Source organism: Ornithorhynchus anatinus, chromosome X1, assembly GCF_004115215.2.
Source record: "Ornithorhynchus anatinus isolate Pmale09 chromosome X1, mOrnAna1.pri.v4, whole genome shotgun sequence".
Lineage (NCBI taxonomy): Eukaryota > Metazoa > Chordata > Mammalia > Monotremata > Ornithorhynchidae > Ornithorhynchus > Ornithorhynchus anatinus.
Genome location: NC_041749.1, coordinates 95,342,530 through 95,365,713, shown reverse-complemented (window position 1 = coordinate 95,365,713; position 23,184 = coordinate 95,342,530). Strand labels below are relative to the sequence as shown.

General features: G+C 41.3%; 1 long non-coding RNA gene and 1 other non-coding gene across 2 annotated transcripts; one reads left to right on the top strand and one right to left on the bottom strand.

Moving 5' to 3' along the window:
* The first annotated feature begins 1,440 nt into the window (after positions 1-1,440).
* LOC103164743 lies at positions 1,441-22,797 on the top strand. The gene is made up of 4 exons (XR_003754423.2): positions 1,441-1,481; positions 19,000-19,059; positions 19,856-19,882; positions 22,703-22,797. It is a non-coding gene; the product is annotated as an uncharacterized LOC103164743 (long non-coding RNA).
* LOC114806724 lies at positions 8,112-8,249 on the bottom strand. Its single transcript, XR_003754786.1, has one exon. It is a non-coding gene; the product is annotated as a small nucleolar RNA SNORA7 (small nucleolar RNA).
* Positions 22,798-23,184: the final 387 nt, after the last annotated feature.

Sequence of the window (23,184 nt, the reverse complement as noted above, 5' to 3'; positions counted from 1 at the left end):
GGCAGATGTGAGGAGGGAAAACATTCCAGAACAGCGGTAGGATGTGGGTCAGGGGTTGACGGGACAGGCGCGAACGGAGGACAGTGAGGAGGTGAGCGGCAGAGGAGTGGAGCGTACGGGGTGGGCAGTAGAAAAAGAGAAGGGAGGTGAGGTAGGAGGGGGCAAGGTGATGGAGAGCTTTGAAGCCAAGAGTGAGATGTTTTCATTTCATGCAAAGGTTGATAGGCAAAACCACTGGAGGTTTTGGAGGAGGGGAGTGACATGCCCAGAGCGTTTCTGTAGGAAAATGATCTGGGCATCGGAATGAAGAATAGACGAGTGGGGAGAGACAGCAGGATGGGAGATCAGAAAGGAGGCTAACACAATAATCCAGTCGGGATATTATGAGAGCTTGTACCAGCACAATAGCAGATTGGATGGAGATGAAAGGGAGGATCTTGGCAATATTGTGAAGGTGAGACCGGCAGGTTTTGGTGACAGATTGGATGTGTGGGTTGAATGAGAGAGCTGAGTCAAGGAGGACACCAAAGTTGTGGGCTTGTGAGACAGGAAGGATGGTCGTACCATCCACAGTGACAGGGAAGTCAGGGAGAGGATAGAGTTTGGGAGGGAAGATGAGGAGCTCAGTTTTAGACATGTTGAGTTTTGGATGATGGGTAGACATTGAGGTGGAGACATCCTGGAGGCAGGAGGAGATATGAGCCTGGAGGGAGGGGGAGAGAACAAGGGAGGAGATGTAGATTTGGGGGTCATCTGTGTAGAGATGATAGTCGAAGCCGTGGGAGCGAATGAGATTAAATGAGCGAAAATGGAGGTTTTAGAACATGATCACAATGTGGGACATGGGCTGTGTCCAACCTGAGAAGCTTATATCTACCCTAGCACTTAGAACAATACATTGCACATAGTAAATGCTGAATAAATACCATTCAAATAAACCCCTTACCCTATTGCCTGCCAGGCCTGGCTATTCACTACAATGACCTCTGTACCCTGTTATGACATGGTTTGCAATTGTGCTTTACCTTGTCTTCAAGTCAGTTCTCCACCATTCCTAACCTGTATGCCTCCTTTCAGTTCACCGTACACCACCAATTCACCCTCATTCAGCTCATGCATTGAGTTCTCTTCCTATATCCATTATGTTGCAAATATTTGATCTGCTGTGCTGTATTTTGGTCAAATGACATATTGTGATTCAGATAGTGGATGGATGACTATGTTCTTTATTCATCTGGTCAAAAAGATTCTGGCTAGAATCTTGTCTTGTTTTATGCTGTCGAGTCAGATCCGACCCACAGCGACGCCATGGACACATTTCTCCCAGAATGCCCCACCTCCATCTGCAATTGTTCTGGTAATGTATCCATAGAGTTTTCTTGATAAAAAAATACAGAAGTTGTTTACCAGTGCTTCCTTTTGTGCAGGAAACCTGAGTCTCCGCCCTCGACTCTCTCCTATGCTGCTGCTGTCCAGCACAGGTGAGTTTTGATTGGTAACAGATTGCTTTCCACTAGCTAGCCACTTCCCAAGCTAGGAATGGAATGGATATGCCTCTGCTAAACTCTCCCTCCCGTAGTTGTGACTGATAGAGTATTGGAAACTCTTCCAGTCATGACCCTGAGAGGAGAACTAGAATCTTACCAGCAATGAAGAGCAGGACCTTTTGATAAATGTTGACTGACTAATGATTTTGAAAATGATTTGCAAGGCTAATTTAAGATTTTATTTACCAATCAAAGTTTCTTTCAGTTGGAGCCTAGCTCTCACAAATACCCCATTTCTGTTTCAATATTGAATCTTCTTAGGTGAAAAGGAATATTTGAAAATTTAAATGTATATGAAAACATAATCTGTGAGCTATTTTGAGTATTAGCTTGCCAGTAGAATGAACTGTACTTGAGCAAATGTTATGAAGATTGTAAAAAAAAAAAAAAAAAGACACTCAGGTGTTGTCATCACTGGAAAGCTCTCATTATTTAACATCAGGTGTCTTTTGTTCTAAAAGTCAGGTTAACAGTTGTATGAAGAATCTACACATTTAGAATATGGATTAAAATGTATATTTTCATTTTAAGAGACAGGTGATAGAGCAGAAAATCATTGGGTAACTTGGAAGTGGTTGTATAACAGCCTCAGTGATGAATGTGATGCAGGTGCTGGAGTTGACGTGATCTTGTCTCTAACTCAAATTTCTTGGCAGCCTAATATCGCTATTCTCAGCAGGTCTTCTTTTGATCATAACACCAACACTTATGTTTGGGTATCAGCTAGGGATGATTTCTCAATAATAGTGCTTATCCTGGATATTAGTAAATCCTAATTTAAGATGGTGATTATTTCAGTAGCTCAATACAGAGGCTACTGCTACTTACAGGCTATATTGTGGAATTCTGTACATCAATGGGTGTTAGTAAAAGTAGCTCATTTTAAAAGAACTCACTTTACAGTTGGATTTAATTTATTAGGTCATATGGTACATATCTAAGGATAATATTCTTTGTGGGTTTCTTTTTCCTCTTGTCTTCAGCAAGAAAGCTGAAAAGAGCAGCCTCTTCAGTCCCACGTCCCATTGAGTATCGTATTCAATCCGAGTATCAAGCCGAGTCATATCACACTCAGTGATGACTCTCAAATGGCCTGCTGCTGTTGAAGTCTCAGCTCTTCTGTCCTGTGAAGCTACAGGCTGTACCCATTCCCCCTACTGGTTGCTGGGAACAGCAGGAGCAGGCAAGAGACTGTAGAAGCTCTGAACAAACCATCACCACTACTGCAAAAACAACTCAAGTATATGTCTTATTGGCAAAAGAGCATATCTTTCCCCTTTCCATCATCTTTTGGTTCACTCTTCACAGCATCTTTGAAGTCCGCCCTTTCCTTTCCATCTCAACTACTATGTTAATCCAAGCATTTAACCTATCCCGCTTAGATTACGGTATCAGGCTCTTTGCTGACCCCCCTGCCTCCTGTCTCTCAAATGATCAATCCATGGTGTTTATTGAATGCTATGTGCAAAGCACTGTACTAAGTGCTTGGGAGAGTACATTATAACAATTAGCTGACACGGGCCCTGCCCATAACAAGGTTACAGTCTAGAGGACCACCCCCCCCCCCACCACACGTACATACATATTCACCCTTGCACACCAGCCGCAGCAGTTGTGAAGAGAGAAGTGAGCTGCCCCTGTGCTGTGGCCAGAGGTGGGAGTGAAGCTGTTGTATAGCAGGGAGCTGCTGCGGGCATCGTCCCGACTCAGTTGTGGATGACTGGTCCTTGCCCAGAGTGCTGGACCCCAGGTGCCACTTGCAGGAACTCCTTACTATCAGCTTTAAGGCACTCAATCACACTGCTCTCTCCTACCTTACCTCGCTACTCTTCTACAACCCAGCCCACACCATTCACTCCTCTAATGCCCACCTACTCACTGTACCTCAATCTTATCTATCTCACTGTCCATATTCAACAGATACTCTCCACATCTTTCAAAGTCTCATTGAAGGCACATCTCTTCCAAGAGCCCTACCCTAAGCCCTCATTTTCTCTTTTCCCACTCCCTTTTAAGTCAACCTGACTTGCTCCCTTAATTCACCACCCCTGACAGCCACACAGCATTTATGTACATATCTGTAATTTATTTGTATTAGTGTCTGTCCCTCCTCTAGAGTGTAAGCTCATTATGAGCAGGGAATGTGTCTGTTATACTGTTGTTGTACTCTCCCAAGTGCTTTGCACACAAGTGCTTAATGAATTTGATTGAAATTCTCAGACATATTAAATGGCAAGGAATTTGAAAAGATGTATTTCTGTATTTTCATGGGCAGAGATTATTTCCCAAGAACACCTATATTCAGATATACAGTCTCACTGTGAGCATCGTCATCTTCCAACTCAAGGACAACTTTACTCTGTGCCTAAGTACCCATTATATTAAGTAATAGTTTACCAGTCTTCCAGGTCAGTAGGACAACAGTAAAATGTTTGGGGAATTTCTCCTTGATCTGACTCAGTTTGGGATTGTCCTGGGTCTGGAAGATTGCCAACAGGACTGAGTTGTAGTCAGGTATAGCTATGGGTCTACTCCATTATTGGGATAAACTCAAATCTCCAGACTCACTCTAAAATGAAAACAAACCCTTAAATTGATCACATGACTAATCCAGATTTCTGGATTATTTTGAAAAGGTATTTAAACGCTTCCTATATGTGAGGTATTAAGCAGTGGGGTAGATACAAGCTAATCAGGTTGAACACAGTCCATGTCCCACATGGGGCTCACAGTCTTAATTCCCATTTTACAGATTGAAGCACAGAGAACTGAAGTTACTTCCCCAAGGTCACACAGCAGACCAGTGGCAGAGGTGGGATTAGAACCCATGTCTTGAGTCCCAGGCCTGTGCTCTATAATAATGAAAATAACAATTATGGTATGTGCTTACTATGTGCCAGGTGCTGTACTAAGCACTGTGGTGGATACAAGCAAATTGGGTTGGACACAGTCCCTGCCCCACATGGGGCACTCAGTCTCAATCCCTATTTTATAGATGAGGTAACTAAGGCCCAGTGAAGTGACTTGCCTAAAGTCACACAGCAGACAAGTGGTGGAATGAGGATTAGAACCCATAACCTTCTGACTCCCAGGCCTTGGCTTCATCCACTACACCATGCTGCTTCTCAATCTTCTCTACTAGGCCATGCTGCTGCTGCAGTTCTCAGTAACCCACAGTGATCCCAGTGGGATTTCCAAATCTAGTATCCTGCTACTATGACACTTTATAGAAATAGTAAGAATAATAATTGTATTAAGTGTCTACTATGCACTGGCACAGTTATAGATAATAAGGCCAGACATGGTCCCTATCCCCTGTGGGGTTCACAGTCTAAGGACAAGGGGCAAATGTATATAATTCTCCATTTTACAGATGAGGAAATTGAGTAACAGAGACACTGTGACCTGCCCAAGGTCACACTGTCAGAAGGGGGATTAGAGCCCAGGTCCCCTGACTTCTAGGCCTGTGTTCTTCCCATTCAGCCATACTGTTTCTCACTAGTTCTGTACTTTTGTTTAAAAGGGTAAAAAGCAATTGAGCAAAGCTGGATATATAGCTTGCCTTGTTCTCTTATACAACTAAACCTGGTCAAAGGAATTATTTTGTGGACAGTGAGAAAGTTTAATTTTAATTTGCTAAAGGATGTACATACTTGTATTTGAAGGACAAAAGGTTAATAGGGAACACTATTTCCAAGTATAATGACCAATGTCTATGTAAAGACTGCTAAACTAACTAAAGCCTGCTTGAATGTCCTTTTTTTTTTCCATCCACAAAAATATTTAACTGTTTTACTTGACAAATGAGGAGCTTTGCAGTTGGAATACTTAAAGTAGGGAATTCATACTTCTGAACTATCATTTTTGACAGAACTGTCTCTGTCTAAAAACTCTCCAATACATATCCAGTCTCTCTAATTAAAAAAAAAAAATCAGTACTTTGGAAATACATAATAGAGTAATAATTTCTAAAGTGTACTTTCAATTTACCCTACCATAGAAATACCCTGACTTTTCTATATGCTCCTAAATTAGCTACAAGCACAGAAGAAAAAATTGCTCTGTTTGAAACTTCTCATTAATCCACACAGAAATACATTCACCAGTGTACTCTTGATTGGCAGCGTTGGTTAAACAATGCTGTCAAATCTCTTCTACTATTTCCTTCTCCGTTGGAGAGATGCTGAACATATATCCACAAGATTTTTGGCGTTAGACTGCTGCTTCCATGTAGCAAGAATTGTAATCTTATTTATATACCCAGTGGTATTCACTATATATTTACTTCTCTGCAGAAACTAAATCCCCAGAACCACTTGTACTTCAGAGGTACAATAAATACATCTCAGCCCCAGTAACTTACTTTACAATTACAAATTAGAAAGCAGCTAATATATCAAATGTTCAAATGAAACATGATATGAATACTTATGATCACAGTTTTATAATGCTTCTTCACATTCATATCAGGAAAACCTGCCTGTTGTATGCTTTAGCTATCAAAATTAAAGATTGTCTATGGTAAATTAAGTTCAGTATATCCTTTGTTATGGTTTGGCATCAGAATGATCATTAGCTACTGCATTAGGAACTTTAGAAATGTAAATTAGTCACAGTTGTGTCTGTGATTTGTCAGCAGGCAAATCTGAAGCCAAAAATAATAACAATGAATATGGACTTTAAAAACTTATTATGCACCAAGCACTGTACTAGACATTGGGGCAGATACAAGATAATGAGGTTCCATATGGACTTCACAGTCCAAGTAGGAGGGTGAACAGGTATTGAATCCCCATTTTGCAGATGAGGAAAGTGAGGCACAGAGAAATTAAGTGACTTGCCCAAGCTCACACAGACAACTAGCAGAGCTGGAATTTGAACCCAGGGTCTCTAACTCCCAGGCTCGTGCTCTTTCCACTAGGCAACACTTGTTTCCTAATTGGACATTGTCAAAATATCTGGCCCTAAGGTACATGGAACACGTGTTCTTCCTCTGGAAGTAGTGGCATAATTTGACAGTGTGGAAAAAATATTTGGCATTATTTACCTTTGATTATATGAGGGTAAAATGATCCACTTAGGTAAGAACTCCTTCCTATTACTAGGAGAGCCTCAGAAGGCATATCGTAGTACTGTTTGCTGAGAACTAATCTGCTTTGCTGCCTACACTGCTTAGATTGTTCCCAAATGAAACATTTTTTTATAAATGTTATCTGTAAAGGTAGCATTTTTAAATATGGCACATTAAAGCTGCATTAACCATTTATTTTAGGCTGGAATATTTATTCTGTTTCTCTCTCCATCCATCTCAGCTGAATGGGTTGGTATTCACTTGTCTCCCCTATTAAAATGTAATTTTTTCAAGGATGGAGAGACTGTAGATAGGGAGATAATTGAGGAGACCAATGCAGTAGTCAAGCCGGGATATGACAAGCATCTGGGCTAGGGCAGTAGGTAATTTCATGAAGAGGAAAGAATAGATCCAGGAAATATGATGGTGAAAAAACCGGCAGGGTTTAGCAATAGATTGATGTAAGAGTTGAAATAGGGCAAAGAATCAAGGATAATGCAAGTGTTGTGTTTTGGACACAAGGAAGAAGTTGGTGGTGGTGTCAATTACATTGGAAAAGTTAGGTGAAGGAGAGAATTTAGGAGGGAAGATAAGGAGTGCAGATTTTTGTATATTATTTCAAGTATATCCTGGTCACCCATATGATCATGGCTTACAGGCAAGAGAATATGTGAGAGAGCCCTCACCTCTCCCCATATTGGCTAATGAGATTGATTTGGGATTCACCCACAAAAAGTTGGTAACTGCAGCCATGGGAGCAAGTGAGGTCCCTGAGAGAGTGAGTATAAAATGAAAAGAGTAGGAGACCCAGAATGTAATCTTGAAGTACACTCACAAGTAGAGGTTGAGAGCTGGAAGAAGAACCAGAAAAAGGGACTGAGAGCACAACCATAGAGGTAGGGGGAGTCTTGGGAGAGAACTATGAGGGTGAAATCAAGATTAAATAGTGTTATGAGGAGGAGGAAAGAATCCGGAGTGTCAAAAGAGACTGAGGGGTCAAGGAGGATTTTTATGGAGTAGAGGCCATTCAGCAAGGAAAAATTCATTGGTGTCCTTAATGCAATCTCACTGGAGTGAGGGGGATGGAAACCAGATGGTAGTGGATCAAGAAAGGAGTTAGAAGAGAGGAGAGGCAGGGATGTATGCAATCCATTCCAGGAATTTGGACAAGAATGGAAGCAGGGTGATGGGGCAATACGTGGGGCATGCAGTGGGGAAAACTTACTGTGGGGAAGATTTGAACAGGCTTGAGGGCAGTGGGAAAGGAACCATTGTTGTTGCTGTCTCATGCTAAGTCATGTCCGACTCATAGTGTCGCCATAACCACATCTCTCCCAGAACTCCCCACTTCCATCTGCAGTCGTTCTGGTAGCATATCCATAGAGTTTTCTTGGTAAAAATATGGAAGTGGTTTACCATTGCTTCCTTCCTTTCAGTAAATGAGTCTCTGCCCTCGACTATCTCCCATGCCGCTGCTATCCAGCACAGGTGAGTTTTGTAGCAGATTGCCTTCCACTCACTAACCACTGTCCAAGCTAGGAATGGAATGGGTATGCCTCTGCTTGACTCTCTCTCCTGTAGTTGTGACTGGTAGAGTACTGGAAACTCTCCAGGTGTGACCTTGCAAGGGGAAGGAGGCATTAGAAAGAGAAAAGTGGAAGATGGCAGTTAGGGATGTAATCACTGTAAATTTCTGTTATAGATGATACCATGGCAAGTGAGCTCTTTGGATGAGTCAAATCCCAGAACTTTTTCTGAATCCATATCATTTGGGCCACAGGTTGTCATGGCACCTAAGAATGTTTGAGACTAATATAGAGAGTAATTTAGGCAGTATTAAGCCCTGCCCTGTGTCCATTTAAAAAGCACAGGCTTGGGAATATAGGTAATCTGGGTTTTTGTCCTGGCTCTGTAAATTGAAGAATGCCTGCTGGGGCTTATGCCTTCAGTGGAGATGTTTTCTGACCAAAGAACTACCTAGGGTGCTCTGTGAGATGGACAAGCCCATATAAAATTCTGAAAAACAGTTAACTAATGTGGGTACTACCAAGATGAGAATTATTTTCACCAATCGCTTTAGGTTCTTTAGAAATGCACTTCAATAGGCACAATTGTGTCTGTGATGTCAGTGTTCAAGTCTGAAGCTGATGGGACGTTGATAAAAATGTCAGGCTCTAAGTCAGATCATCCCAACATACACATCCATGTCACTGGTGCCTCTGAGATGCTGAAACTGAAAAGTAAATGAGCAATTCCTGATAGACAAGTAATTCTATCCTCCAATGTCCTCCAACTGCATTATAGGTCAGCTTTTCTTCCAAGATCCCCAGTTAAGTTTTGCTTCTCTCCTGTAACCTGGATAACAATTCAAGCCTGGATTTCCACAAGAACAGTCTATTTTTCCTGGTTTCCACCAAGTTAAAAAAAAAAATCAAATCACTTAACTAAAGTAAACTAGTAAACTATTTCATCCCATTTATCACAGATATAAAAAAAAAAAATCTCCTTTCTTATCTCCCAGTCTCATCCAATGTTAGCAGTTTCTGCCTGCTTGCCTGTCACTGGTTGATTTCAGGATAATTCCATAGTTTCCCCCTTTATTTTCTACCTTCCCAAGGCACATCATCACCCAATAAAACATGCAAATGTTGTCCTGCAACTCACTGTAAAATTGATGTTGGAAAAATTCCTATCATCACAGAAAGTGAGATGCCCTATGCATTTTTTAATGGTATTTCAGCACTTACAATGTGCCCTGTCCTAAGCACTGAGATAGATGCAAGGTTATCAGGTTGGACACAGTCCATGTCCTGCCTGGGGCTCACAGTCTCTAAGTAGATGGGAATAAGATTTAATCCCCATTTCACAGATGAGAAAATTTAGGCACAGAAGAGTTGAGCAATTTGCCCAAGGTCACACAGCAGGTAAGTGACAGAGCTGGGATTAGAACCAAGGTCTTCTAATTCCCAGCCTCATGCTCTTTCTACTAGACCACGGTACTTCTCTGTAACACTTACGATTCATGTTGTTCTCCACATTAAGAGAAAGGATGCTGGACATCCATCTAGGGGTTTGCAAGGGGTTGTTTGATTATTTGTCAAGATGTTGCTTTAGTAAACTGCAGTACATTTCTAATCATGGCTGGGTTCATTTATTACGATTTGCAAGATATTGATTTATTTGATAATTTAATTTTTCATAAGATATCTTGGCCTCTGGAGCAATAATAACATATCTGATTAATCTGTCTACAATAAAACACTCATCCTGACCTCTCCCTAGATTGGGTTAGCCATTGTTTGGATCTTTTGTTCATCTTCTTGAGCCAGGGCCTGGGAGTCAGAAGGACCTGATTTCTAATTTTGGCTCCACAACTTGTCTGCTGTGTAACCTTGGGCAAATCACTTAACTTGTCTGCCTCATCTGTAAAATGGGGATTAAGACTGTAAGCCCCATGTGGGACTTGGACTGTGTCCAATTTCATTATCTTGGATCTAGCCCAGAGCTTAGTACAGAGCCTAGCACATAGTAAACACTTAACAAATATCTTTTTTTTTTAAGTTACTGTGCCTGGTATTTTAGCAGTTAATTTAGCATGAGGAGTTTCCTTATATTTCCACCTCCACTGATTTTTAAGATAGTCTCTTTAAACATAGACACTGTACACTAGAATAAGGTACTGTCTTTGGAAATATGTAGCCTGGGTAGAAAGTCAGACTTCCTGGTTGGGGAAAGAAATGATTCCTTCCATATTCACTGCCTATTGTCTCCTCACCTCTGCATTTTCCCTCATCACTTATTTCTCCCCCTGCCCCGCTCCACCACAACCACACAAAACTCCACACACACTCAATCCCACATGTACAATGTGGAGCCCTCTCCAGTGATCCAAAGGTAAAAGCTTTGTCCCTCTGTGTTAGTTTCTGAAGATACATTGAGTGAGTGCAGGGTTTCTACCAAACCACTGTTTTTACTTTTGTTTGCTTTGACCCACATGAATGAAACGGATGGCCAAAACATGTATTTCATAGAGCTTTGTGTAAAATTAGATTACATACTATTTATGATGTGAGTTGACATGGCACAATAAGATTTAATGCAGCAGATGTAAATTCAAGAGTTGTTGTACCCCCTCAAGGCACAACATTTTTCTTATGGCATGTGGTAGGGAATAATTCTAAATATAGTCCTTTAGAGCAGTAGTGAGATTGATCTCACAACCCAGTTCCTATCATGTTGTGTTATGAGGACTCCCATAGATTTTCTATTATCACAGATAACAGCCCTCTCTACAGTATGGAAATGGCATACAACTAAGGTGGAATGAAAGAAAATATCATTACTATAATCATTTTACACTCTTACATCAGAACTATGCTATTTACCTCAGATATTTTATATTATTCTAATCATAGGGTAGTGAGAATTTGGGTCCAATGGGACTGTATTGTGTGGCTGAGTTGCACATGGGAGATTTTTACACTGCCTGCTTAGTGAGAAGAGCAATGAACATGAAACAAAGAGAACATCAAATTGTTTACTCAGATATGGTTCCTTCCTTTTCATTTGCCACCGCTTCATCCCATACAGTGGACAATATTCTAGTGCTGTGCGATGCCTTTAAGGCACTTTTCCCTCTCAGAAGCTTCATGGGAATATCAATATCTGTTTTGACTGGCTTAAGTGTATTTTAAACAAGACATTTCCAAATCATTTTAATCTTTCCATGTGCCTGTGCACATAAATTGCAATTTAAGGTCTGTCAGCCTTTATAGTGCTATTGCTTATTTTGAGGGGTCCATAACTTGATTGTAAAAGTTCTTCCCAGAATGAAACTCTGAATCTAAAAGGGAGGCATTTGTACAAGTGTCAAAGTTTAAACTTTTCCAAAACACAGTTATAGGGCAACCCAGGGCCTGTGGAATAATCCTCCATTCTGGGGAATGGTGGAAGTGGGATAAAAGAAGATACAAAACGACCTCTGTGTATTATAATAATGATAATTGTAGCATGTAAGTGCTTACTGAGTGCCAAGGACTGTACTAAGTGTTGGGGAAGAAACAAAATAATCAGGTCCCCATAGGTCTCACAATCTAAGTAGAAAGGGAGAACAGGTATTGAATCCCTATTCTGTATATGAGAAAACTGAGGCACAGAGAAGTGACTTGCCCAAGGTGACACAGCAGATAGTTGGAAGATCTTGGATTAGAACCTGGGTCTTCTGACTCCCAGGCTCATGCTCTCTTTTCACTAGGCCACACTGCTTCACCATGTATATGTAGCTATCTTTCTAGTTAGGTGATGATGCTACTGATGCTGAGATTTCATAGCTACCTGCCAAGGTGGCTAAAACCAATGCATGCCTGACAATCCCTTTCATGGCATGTGCATGTAAAATGTGTGGCTATTATTGAGTCCTAGTTGTATGGTTTTTTTAATAGTAATAGGAAAAGTATTTATGAAGTGCTTACTGTGTACTAAGCACTGGGAAAACAACACTAAGCACAGTAGGCAGCAAAAGCAACAGTGAAGCGAGGTGCTCACAGTCTTACAACAAGTGGGGGAATATAATAATAATAATGGTATTTGTTAAGTGCTTAGTATGTGCCAAGCACTGTTCTAAACACTGGGGTAGATATAAGGTAATCAGGCTGCCCCACATGGGGCTCACAGTCTTAATACCCATTTTACAGATGAGGTAACTGAAGCACAGAGAAGTGAAGTGACTTGCCCAAAGTCACACAGCTGACAAGTGGCAGAGCTGGGATTGGAACCCACAACCTCTGACTCCCAAGCTCATGCTCTTTCCACTAAGCCACCCTGGGGAAGGGGACTGGTGACAAACATAAGGAGAAAAAACAATAAAAATACGAAGTTGACATACAATGAGGACAAAGAGGAATATAAAATAAAAGCTCATAATAATAACCGTGGTATTTATGTGCTTACTATATGCCAGGAACTGTACTTAAGTGCTAGGGGTGGATCCAAGCAAATTGGGTTGAACACAGTCCCTGTTCCCCATGGGACTCCCAGTCTCAATCCCCATTTTACAGATGAGGTAATTGAGGCCCAGAGAAGTGAAATGATTTGCCCCAGATCACACAGCAGACAAGTGGCAGAGCCAGGTTTAGAACCCATGACCTTCTGACTCCCAGGCCCATGCTCTAGCCACTAGGCCAGAATTTCAGGGTCCTCAGGGCTCAGAGTCCAACAGGCTTAGCCACAGCTGCAGCCTTCCCAACATTCTACATTCTGTGGAGGCGGTGCCAGGCTGTTCCTGCCACTGCTTTTGTCCCTCCCATGTAGATAGACTTTGGCAGATCAGGACAGAGGCCCCGGAATGACATGGTTGGGGTGGTGGGCAGGCAGGGAGTGCAGGAGACAGCATGGGTTAGCTGCTAGTACTTTCCATCCTTCTTTAGGTCTTGTCTAATTTTATGATGTCGAGTCATCTCTGACCCATAGCGATGCCATGGAGACATCTCTCCCAGAATGCCCCACCTCATCTGTAATCTTTCTGCTAGTGTATCCATAGAGTTTTCTTGGTAAAAATATGGAAGCGGTTTACCATTGCTTCCTTCTCTGCAGAAAACTTGTCTCTGCCTTCGACTCTCTCCCATGCCGCTGATCTCAAGCATAAGTGAGTTTTGACTTCTAGTAGATTGCTTTCCACTGGCCAAGCTAGGAATGGAATGGGTAGGCCTCTGCTAGAATCTCCCTCTCATAGTTGAGACTGGTAGAGTACTGGAAACTCTCCATGTGTGACCCTGAGAGGGGGGGTGCAGGATGGCAAATAACCTCAGTCTTCATCAGACATTATAATGCTTTGCTGACTCTGAGAATCAGTTCATGATCATATGTGATTCATGCATCTATGGGTTTCCAAAGCACAACCACCAGTATTTAGGAGCCTCCTATTTGAGTGATTTTTAAGGATTCTTGATTATGTTCTCTGATGAGTTGCAAGAATTTCCAAGAGGGTTAGAAGTGTAGTCTAACTCCAGATTCCAGGTCCCTTGTTACATCCTTGAGCATAGGTTGCACAGGACTGGATCTAATACACAATTGGTGATGGGGAAAACATCTAATGAAGACAGAGCCAACTTCAGATAGCAAGTACAATAACAGTGATAAGTAGTGACCTTTTTTTGAAGTGATTACTATGTACCCAGCACTGTATGAAGCACTGGGGCAGATGCAAGATAATCAGGTCAGATAATCCCCATCCCACATGGGACTCACAAACTAGGAGACATCACCATTTCACAGATAAGGAACTTGAGGCCCAGAGAAGTGAAGTGACTTGACCAAGGTCACCCAGCATGCTAGTGGCAGAGCCAGGATTAGAACCTAGGTCCTCTGAATCCCAGTCCTGATCTCTTTTCACTAGGCCATGCTGCACAATAAATCATTGCCTCAGGGCCCTTAGTTGGGGAAGTCATATGGGCCTTTCCATAGATGGTGGCTTGCAGTTTTTAAAGATAGCAATGATGAAACTTCTCCAAGAGCCACCCCAATGCCCTTCTCAAAGAGCCACCCCCTTTGCCAAGATGCTAGAGGACTGGAAATAATCTATTAGTAATCACTGAGTTAGTTTCTTGTAGCCAAGCTGCTGAGGTGGTTCAATTCAGGGGAAACTGCAGGAGGAGCTGTGACAAAGCCCCTGTAGTGGAGGAGAAACACTCTTTTTTTAAATTGGTGTGCATATGTAGCTTGATAGTGACATCAGGTGGAGCATAGGGGAAGCCCTTTTGGCCCCATCACAGGGCAGCTGAAGATCCCAAGCTGGCCCTTGACAAGCCTCATTTCTGGCAAATAATTTCCAAGGTTTAGGATCAGCAGTAAGTTGGGAAAGCAAGTGCTTAGAGGGAAAGTGGGCTTGTCAAGGCATTGAGGGCCAAGCGGAATTCCCACATTGATTAGATTGACATCCCTGATTTGCTTGAGTGTTCAGAAAGGGACATATATTTTTCAAAAGTTGTTTGCGTACAGATCATAGGAAACAGTTTTCTCTCTGGTAAAGCACAGGTGGCATGGCAGCCTACATCACCAATATTTGTATTCAATAATACAGCCCCAAGTGTGAAATTTTGGAATGATGTTCTCGACTCTCCATTAGGACTTGAAGACTTATAGTGAATGTTCAATCAAGCTTGCAAATGTTTTCACTGGACACATAATGTGATGTATACTTGGGTAGGGAAACTAAGCAACATTACAGGTTGGGTGATTTCATTTCTGAATCTGTATCGGTTTAATTGCACTTTAGAATCTTTGTGGTTTGGATTAGCTTTGGATTTTTGTTTTTCACAGCTATCACTGGTTTTCTGGGATGTCAGGGAGTACAAGTGTCCCCAAAGTTACAAACTGCGATAAAAAATAGGAAAGCCTTTTTGAATGCTAACATATACAACTAAGCTACAGAGCCTGTTATTTCTAGGTTTAAGAAAAGAAGCTATTATATGGCATCCAGTGAGAGAGACAGCAGAGTAACCTACAATAAATAAGAATTCTCTGTAAATTTTACCGCTTAAATAAAGGTTTGAGAAAATGTATGTCACACTTTATTTGTAATAGTGACCTATTTCTGCCATTACAACCGAAGCGTAATTGTCTTATTTGATCAAGTATATCTAGTTTGGCTGCGTGAAGTGCAAATGTAAGGGATAAATCTTTTAAATGAAATTATTTTTCTTTATTTTCATAAAAACTGGCCACTTAAAAGTAAGGCTCACCTGATATCTCAACCAACTTTGTGTTCTGTCAAATGACCATGGACTTGCTTTTCTGTCAGTTTCTCATGATGCATTTCTTTTGAACCAGGAACTGTGGCTAAAAATGCCAGAGATTGTCTTCACCAGATTTAGATGATTAGTTGATTCTGGAAAGATGATAAATGCTGAAATGTACGAATGATAATCAGAAAAAATGAAAAGAAGGAAGGGCAATTGAAGGGGAGTCTTTAGTTTTAGAAATCTCAAAATTGAATGAGAAATAACTCATTTTCAGTAGTTCTTTACGATTAGAGAAAAGGACAGGTCCAATATGACACCCTTGTTATTTGAGATACATGAAAGAATAGAGCCATTTTCTTGGCTGAGAGAACAGAATATGCTAGTTGGATTTCTGGGAATGTAAAAAAGCAGAGGAACAGGTGTGTCAAAGGGTCCACACTACTGTAGGCAGAGTGATGGAGTTAAGCAATTCTGCAATAATTAAATCTCTCTCATTCAACCCACATATTCAATCTCTCACCAAATCCTGTTGGTTCAGCCTTCACAACATCACTAAAATCTGCCCTTTCCTCTCTATCCAAGCTGCCACCACATTAATCCGAGCACCTATCCTATCCTGCCTTGATTACTGCATCAGCCTCTTTGCTGACCTATCTGCCTCCTGTCTCTCCCCACTCTAGTCTATACTTCGCTCTGCTGCCTGGGTCACTTTTCTTCAAAACTAGTCAGTCCATGTGTCGCCCCTCCACTCCTCAAAAACTTCCAGTCCTTGCCCATCCAGCTCTGCATTAAACAGAAACTCCTTACCATTGGTTTTAAAGCACTCAATCACCTTGCTGCCTCCTACATCTCAGATTTCTTACAACAAACCAGCCTGCACACTTTACTCCTCTAATGCCAATCTATCTCACTGCCACTCTTTCATCCACGTCTTGCTTCTGGCCTGGAACGCCCTCTCCTTTTACCATTTGACAGAAGACCACTCTCCCCACCATCAAAGTCTTACCAAAACCACATCTCCAAGAGGCCTTTTCCCTGTCTAAGTCCTCATTTCCTGTTCTCCCACTCCTTTCTGCATCATCCTTGCACTTGGATTTGTACCCTTTATTCGCCCCATCCTCAGCCCCACAGTACTTATGTGTAAGCTCCTTGTAGACACGGAGCATGTCTGTCAACTCTGTTAGAGTGTACTGTCCCAAGCACTTAGCTGAGGACTTTGCACACACAGGGCTGGGTTTTAATCTTGGCTTCACCACTTGTTTTCTGTGGGACCTTGGGCAAGTTAATTACCTTCTCTGTGCCTCATTTCCCTCATCTGTGAAATAAAGAATATGACCCCCATGTTGGGCAGGAGCTATGTCCAACCCAATTATCTTGTATCTACCCCCACATTTAGTACAATGCCAGGCACATAGTAAGCACTTAAATACAATTTTAAAAATGTGCACAATAAATATGGTTGATTTGGGGGGAAAATACCTCTTTTTGCAATTGACACCATTTTCCCACTTCACTAGAATAGGTACAAGCTACATTAAGGGTAAATTGAGAGTTAAGTAGTATTTGTATAAGTCACAAGTAAACTCTTATTCTGGAGGATGTGGTGGGGCCTGCCTGGATTATTCAAATTGTATTCCAACATTGATCAAATAAAATGATAATTGTTCAGCCTTCATGGAATTTGCCTGAAACACAGCATAATTTAGCACACTGCACAAAATGCACTTAATAAGCACAGTAATGGTCGATGACGATCAGAGACTTTGGAAAATTTGTAAAATTATGAGGCAGAATCATAAGTAAATGCAATGTCACAGAAAGGACAGTCTTCACATGTGCATGTGGGGAAGGGATAGCAAGTAACACATTGGAATTTTCAACTACATCTGCATGTTTGGATAAAGTTCACTGCCATGAGAGTCATTTTAGTTGTGAAAAGCAACTAAATAATTCATGTAGATGTACGAGGGTGTTTTAAGGAGGTAAACTCAGTAGTTAGCAGGAAACCTCCCGGGTACTACTACTGGAATCTCCCTTCTCTTTTAGCTCTATATTTTAACTGTGGAAGGAAAGAGACTATATGAAAAAGACCTCAGGTTCATTCAGCTACAAGCTATTTCAAAGAGAGATGTCCATTGTTCACCTTTTTGGCCTCAGGTTTTTTGGTTAAAACATTACTTGGGTTATGAGCATGAATTTTATTGCAAATTCATAAATAGGTAAAAAGGGAAGGACACCCTACTCTCAGATTTATCTTTGGGGAATCTTAAAAAGTATCAGAATCAGTATCAGGTGGGCATAACTTTTTTATATGGCTAGGAATATTGCAAGAGGAGTTACTTTTTTATAACAATAATAATTGTGGTATTTGTTAAGCACCTATTACATGCCAAACACTGTTCTTAAAGGCTGGAGTAGATAATCAGGTCCCATATGGGGCTCACATTAAGTGTGCGTGAGGAAATTCTAGCAGTTTGAAGGAGCACAGTGAATTTAGTAGATATGATCCCTAGCTTCAGGGAGCTTATAGTCTAGTGGTGAGTTTAGCATGGCCATATTTATTCATTCATTCAATTGTTTTTATTGAGTGATTACTGTGTGCAGAGCACTTTACTAAGCTTTGGAAAGTACAATTTGGCAACAGATAGAGACAACCCCTACCCAACAACAGGCTCACAGTCTAGAAGGGGGAGACAGAAAACAAAACAAGTAGACAGGCATCAATACCATCAAAATAGATAAATAGAATCATAAATATATACACAATCATAGATGTATGTACACACACGAAGAAGGCTTCACCTCTGCAACTAGATGTTTCTGAAAGATGCACAGGAGCAGACTGGTTGAAGATGCCCTTTTCTGTGTTCCTTGAACTTGGACAAAATGAAATATGAGCCTGAAGGAGATGCAGTGTTTCTAAAGAACTTATTGAGCAGCCATAACTGCAACCCTGATGGTTTAAAATGTGGTTGATACTCTACCATCCATTACCTTGGATACAGAGGTAATGGCAACATTGACCTGAGCTGAGGAAAAGATTCTCAGCCAATTAGAACTTGCATGAACTGGCCGGGTAGAGGCAGTGATAGCCTTCAACTGGCAGCAGCAAAGTAATTACTTTTCTCTTTGGAGAAGACCGAACACAGTATGCTTTTGATGTTTTTTAAAAGTCAAGGCTTGACTGAACACATGCCTACCTTAACAAAGCAGACCACATCAAACAGCCAAGGAGTACTGCTCGGTAACCAGCTTCCTCCTTCCCACTTTTTTGATCTAACCTTCCAAAATCGTTTCATATGAAGTCCAATGGATCTCTTTGATTTCAACTGTTTTCACTCTGACTCACTGCTGCCTAGGCAAGAATTTTTAAAGAGGTCACAAAAGGTTTGCCTGTATGTTGATGGCTGGGTACGTTTTGATCCGTGGTCAGGTGGTTACATGCTCCAGTTTCATAGAACCAATCACTATGGAATTTGGCCTTTAAGGAAATGCTTCTTTCTTTCTTTTCTTTCAATAGTATTTATTGAGTGCTTACTATGTGTAGAGCACTGTACTAAGTGCTTGGAATGTATAATTCGGCTTCTGAATTTTGAAACCATTGGTGCCTGAGTAATGAGTTGCTTTTCCTCCACTTCAACAGGGAGGCATGGATTAGCAGCTCAGCCCTTCTACCCAATACTCCAGTTGAGTGGAGGCACAGGTATGACCACTTTACACCATTCTTGTGTTCTCCCCTCCTCTCCTTATCCCCCTTATCACTGGCCAAGGTTAATCCACCTACTAAGCAACGTGGCCTTGTGGATAGAGCATGAGCCTGGGAGTCTGGAGGACCAGGAGTCTAATCCTGGCTCTGCCACTTGTCTGCTGTGTGACCTTGGGAAAGTCCCTGCATTTCTCAATGCCTCAGTTAGTTCATCTGTAAAATGGGAATTAAGACTGAGCACCGTGTGGGACATGGACTGTGTTCGACCTAATTAGTTTGTATTTATCACAACACTTGGCATATAGTCATCGCTTAACATCTACCATTAGTGTGAAGGAACCCCTAGGGGGCCCTCAGCGGGAACTCTGGCTTGACCTCCCTACAGACCATAGAGGACTGACTTCCACGGAAGTCCCAGGCACGACTTTGCCAATGAGTAATATCATCCATGTCCCTTGGCCCCCATGCCCAGGTCACTGCTGCCCCTGGCTTGCTGCCTCAGGGGGCCTTGTGAGGGACCCAGGAAACCCCTCACCCCTGCCTCCCCATGACAAGAACCATTATCTCATGAACAACTAGAGTTGTGCCACTTTCTCCTTAAGAACAAAAGAAACAAGAGCCTAAGGGAGAAGGTACTTTTTAGTGTAAACTCCCTATCCATCCTTCTGCTTCGAGGAGAGAATACTGGGGGGGGGGGCGGTGGAGATGATGACCTTTTGGTCTGTGGTTCCAGAAGGGGCAAGAGCTCTAAGTGAAAGAATATGCTTTCCTGAACACCTGACTTGTTTTCTAGGTGGTGACTCAAGCCTTGGAAAAACAGGTGCCTGATAATGCTGGTTTTCTAATTTCAGGTTTTAAATATTTGATGAATTTCTTAAATTAAAAAGAACCCCGAGGAAATATTAGCATGTAGTAAAACTCAAGTTTGAGTTGTAATAATAATAATGATATTAAGTGCTTACTATGTGCCAGGCACTGTACTAAACATTTTATTTTGTCATATTGGATAAACATGCCCTCTACTGTGCTAAAAATATTACTGAAACTTTATCAATGCAGCAAGGATTTTGGATGGTATTTCAAAATGCATATGCCTGCACAGGAGATTCTGATCAATCATCATCCTGTCTCTGCCCCACTGAGACAACACCAAGAAATTTGAGGAGAGTAGCAGCAGGGAAGGGGGAACGGAGAGAAACTTAGTGGTGGTGAATTAATAATAATTTTGGTATTTAAGAGCTTCCTATGTCTCAAGCACTGTGCTAACCACTAGACTAGAAACAAGATAACCAGGTCCCTCATGGGGCTCACAGTCTAGGAGGGAGAAAAGGTACTGAATCCCCATTTTTGCAGATGAGGGAACTGAGGCACAGAAAAGCTGTGACTTGGCCAAGGTCACACAGCAGATAAATGGTAGACCCAGGATTAGAACTCAGTTGGCAGTCTTCCTATTGCTCTTCACCCAAGCTCTGTTAAGTCCACTCTCCTTGGTCACCTCTCCTTCTGTCCTAGCATACCTTTGTCCCTATTATCATAGTTCCTTACTGCCATCTCCATGACACCTCTTCCTTCATATCTATTTGACCTCTCCATCCACTTTTCTTTCTTTCCAGTCATCATGGCCCTGACTATTGCTGTCACTGACTCTCTAGCCATTTACATCCCACCACCATCTACCTTCTCAATTCCCTCTCCACCCTCTCTCTCTCTCCTATTTTTACAGTTTCTCCCTCCCTACCTTCATATCACCTTTGTTCCTGATCATCTGAAAGGACCAATTGCTCTTGTTTTGAAAATAATTTGAATGCCGAAAAATTAGTAATCTGTTATTGAAATATTAAATATATTTTTGACTGAAAAATGCATCTATCTTCAGGGAGCACCAATGGGACCATAATGAGTGGTGTCTATTATTTGCTCTGGAATCCTGACTTCATTTCTGGTGCTTTCTCATGAAGATGGGAATTACATTAACTCTTCCCCAAGTCATACTGCACATCTCTGAACCAGAGTATTGTGTTCAGCTGGTGGGGCCACAATTCTGAAAGAAAACGGCCATCTTATTATAGAGGAGTGCAATGGGAATATTACTACATCTAAAGAACAATATCTGGGGAAATAATGATAGGAGAAGCTTTGCTTAGCCTGAGGAAGAGAAGTTTGGGAGATGGAGGGAAGATGTGGTGATAGTGTACAAATGCATGAAATTTAAAATCAGATAATGAAAGATCTGAACTTAATCTTCATTGCAAGTTTAAGAGAATGTTATATAGTCATTTGAAAGGATTGGATTAGACAATTTGAAAACTTTTGCATCCCCAGCAGGGAGATGGACTAGTTGAAAGTCTGTTGAAAATTGTTTTTAAGGATTCTGTGATTTTTCTAAGTATTTTTCAAAAGATTAGAGACTGCATTAAGTCCTAGAGTAGATACAAAGTTGTCAGTCTTAAACCCTATTTTACAGAGGAGGTAACTGAGGCCCAGAGAAGTGAAGTGACTTGCTCAAGTCACACTGCAGAAAAGTAGAGGAGCCAGGATTAGAATCCAAGTCCTTCTGACTCCCAGGGCCATGCTGATTCTCAGGTTTTCATAAAACCTGAAGTGGAAACATTGCTTCTCAGGGAAGAGCCAGTGTACAGACTCTAAACTCATTCACTAAGTGTGCGACTGCTAAGCATAAGAAAGTCAGGCAGCTCCCTGCCCAACCCATGCCCCCAAAGAATGTGACTGGAAATGCCTAGCTAGGACCATGAGGTAATCAACAGGAACAATATTTTGATACCTCAGTGCATCCTAGGACATTATTTCTCATTTCCAAGTTAGGCAATCAATGAATCATATTTACTGAGATCACTTACTATATGCCAAGAACTGTATTAAGCACTTGGGAGAGTACACTATGACAGAGTGGGTAGACATGTTCTCTGCCCACAAGGAGCTTATAGTCTAAGGAGTGAGATCGACATGAAAATAAATGATGCAAGTGGATCCTGGTAAAGTCGTGACCACAAGAGCAGAGAAGTTCATTGGCTGGCCCACCTACAGTGAGGAAGAATTGACCTCAATATCTCAATTATTATTAGTAAAGAGCATTAATATTACTAGATATTGAAAAACAAGCTTCTCAAAACCTCACTGGCTGCCTAATTATCAGTGCATAAAGCAAACCTTCTTAGCCTGGCCCTGTAAATATGAACTTGAATGAGCTCATGAATCAGCTTGTTTATGAAAGTTCCTAAATTTAGCATTGTTCTATTAAGATGGCAATGAAGGACAAGCCTAAAATGTGTGACAAATCAGGAAGTCTCCAGAGAAATCCAAATAGCTAAAAATTTGGAGGAGCCAAGGGAGTTCTTAATGTATTGACAGACCTATAATACAACATTCTGAATGAGGTCACTGTGTAGCCATCTCATTTGGAACATGACTTCCTTCACCTTTCAAAATGTGAAGTCTGACTCTCAGAAGGAGAGCAAGGAGACAAATGTGGACTGTTGGGAGCTTGGTTTTCTTTTAGTTTTTTTTTCCTGCTAAATGCATCCACACATCATTTGGTAAAATTTCTTTGAAGACCTTTTTTAAATTTTCCCAATCCCCCAAGGAGCCTAATTGTCACTGTTTACTATTTTTTTTTTGGCAGTTGAAACAGTGGGAGCCAGCACAGCGAGAACTTGCTTGGCTATAATAAAGAGACAGTGTATTTTCATGGTGAACAATAAAGGTTTTATAATCCTCTTTGTGCTTTGAAATATTCCATGGGAATAAAGACTATTATGACTTAACAATTAAGTGGAAGATCCTCAATAATTGCCTTTTCTGTCTCCTGCAAATAAAAATAAGGTGATTTCATTAAATTTTTGCATTAACAGCTTAGCTACTTAGTCTAAACAGTGTACCACGTGGGTAAGAGTGAGTATGCCTATTAAATCCCCATCTGAAATTAAAATGGGGTAGACAGATATAACGCCTCATGCTTCTTACACTGAACCAATAACTCTCTGAAGAGTACCTGGTTGTCTGAAATAAGTAAAGCAGCTCCTACTAACATAGAAAATAATAATAATAATAATGTTGGCATTTGTTAAGCGCTTACTATGTGCCGAGCACTGTTCTAAGCACTGG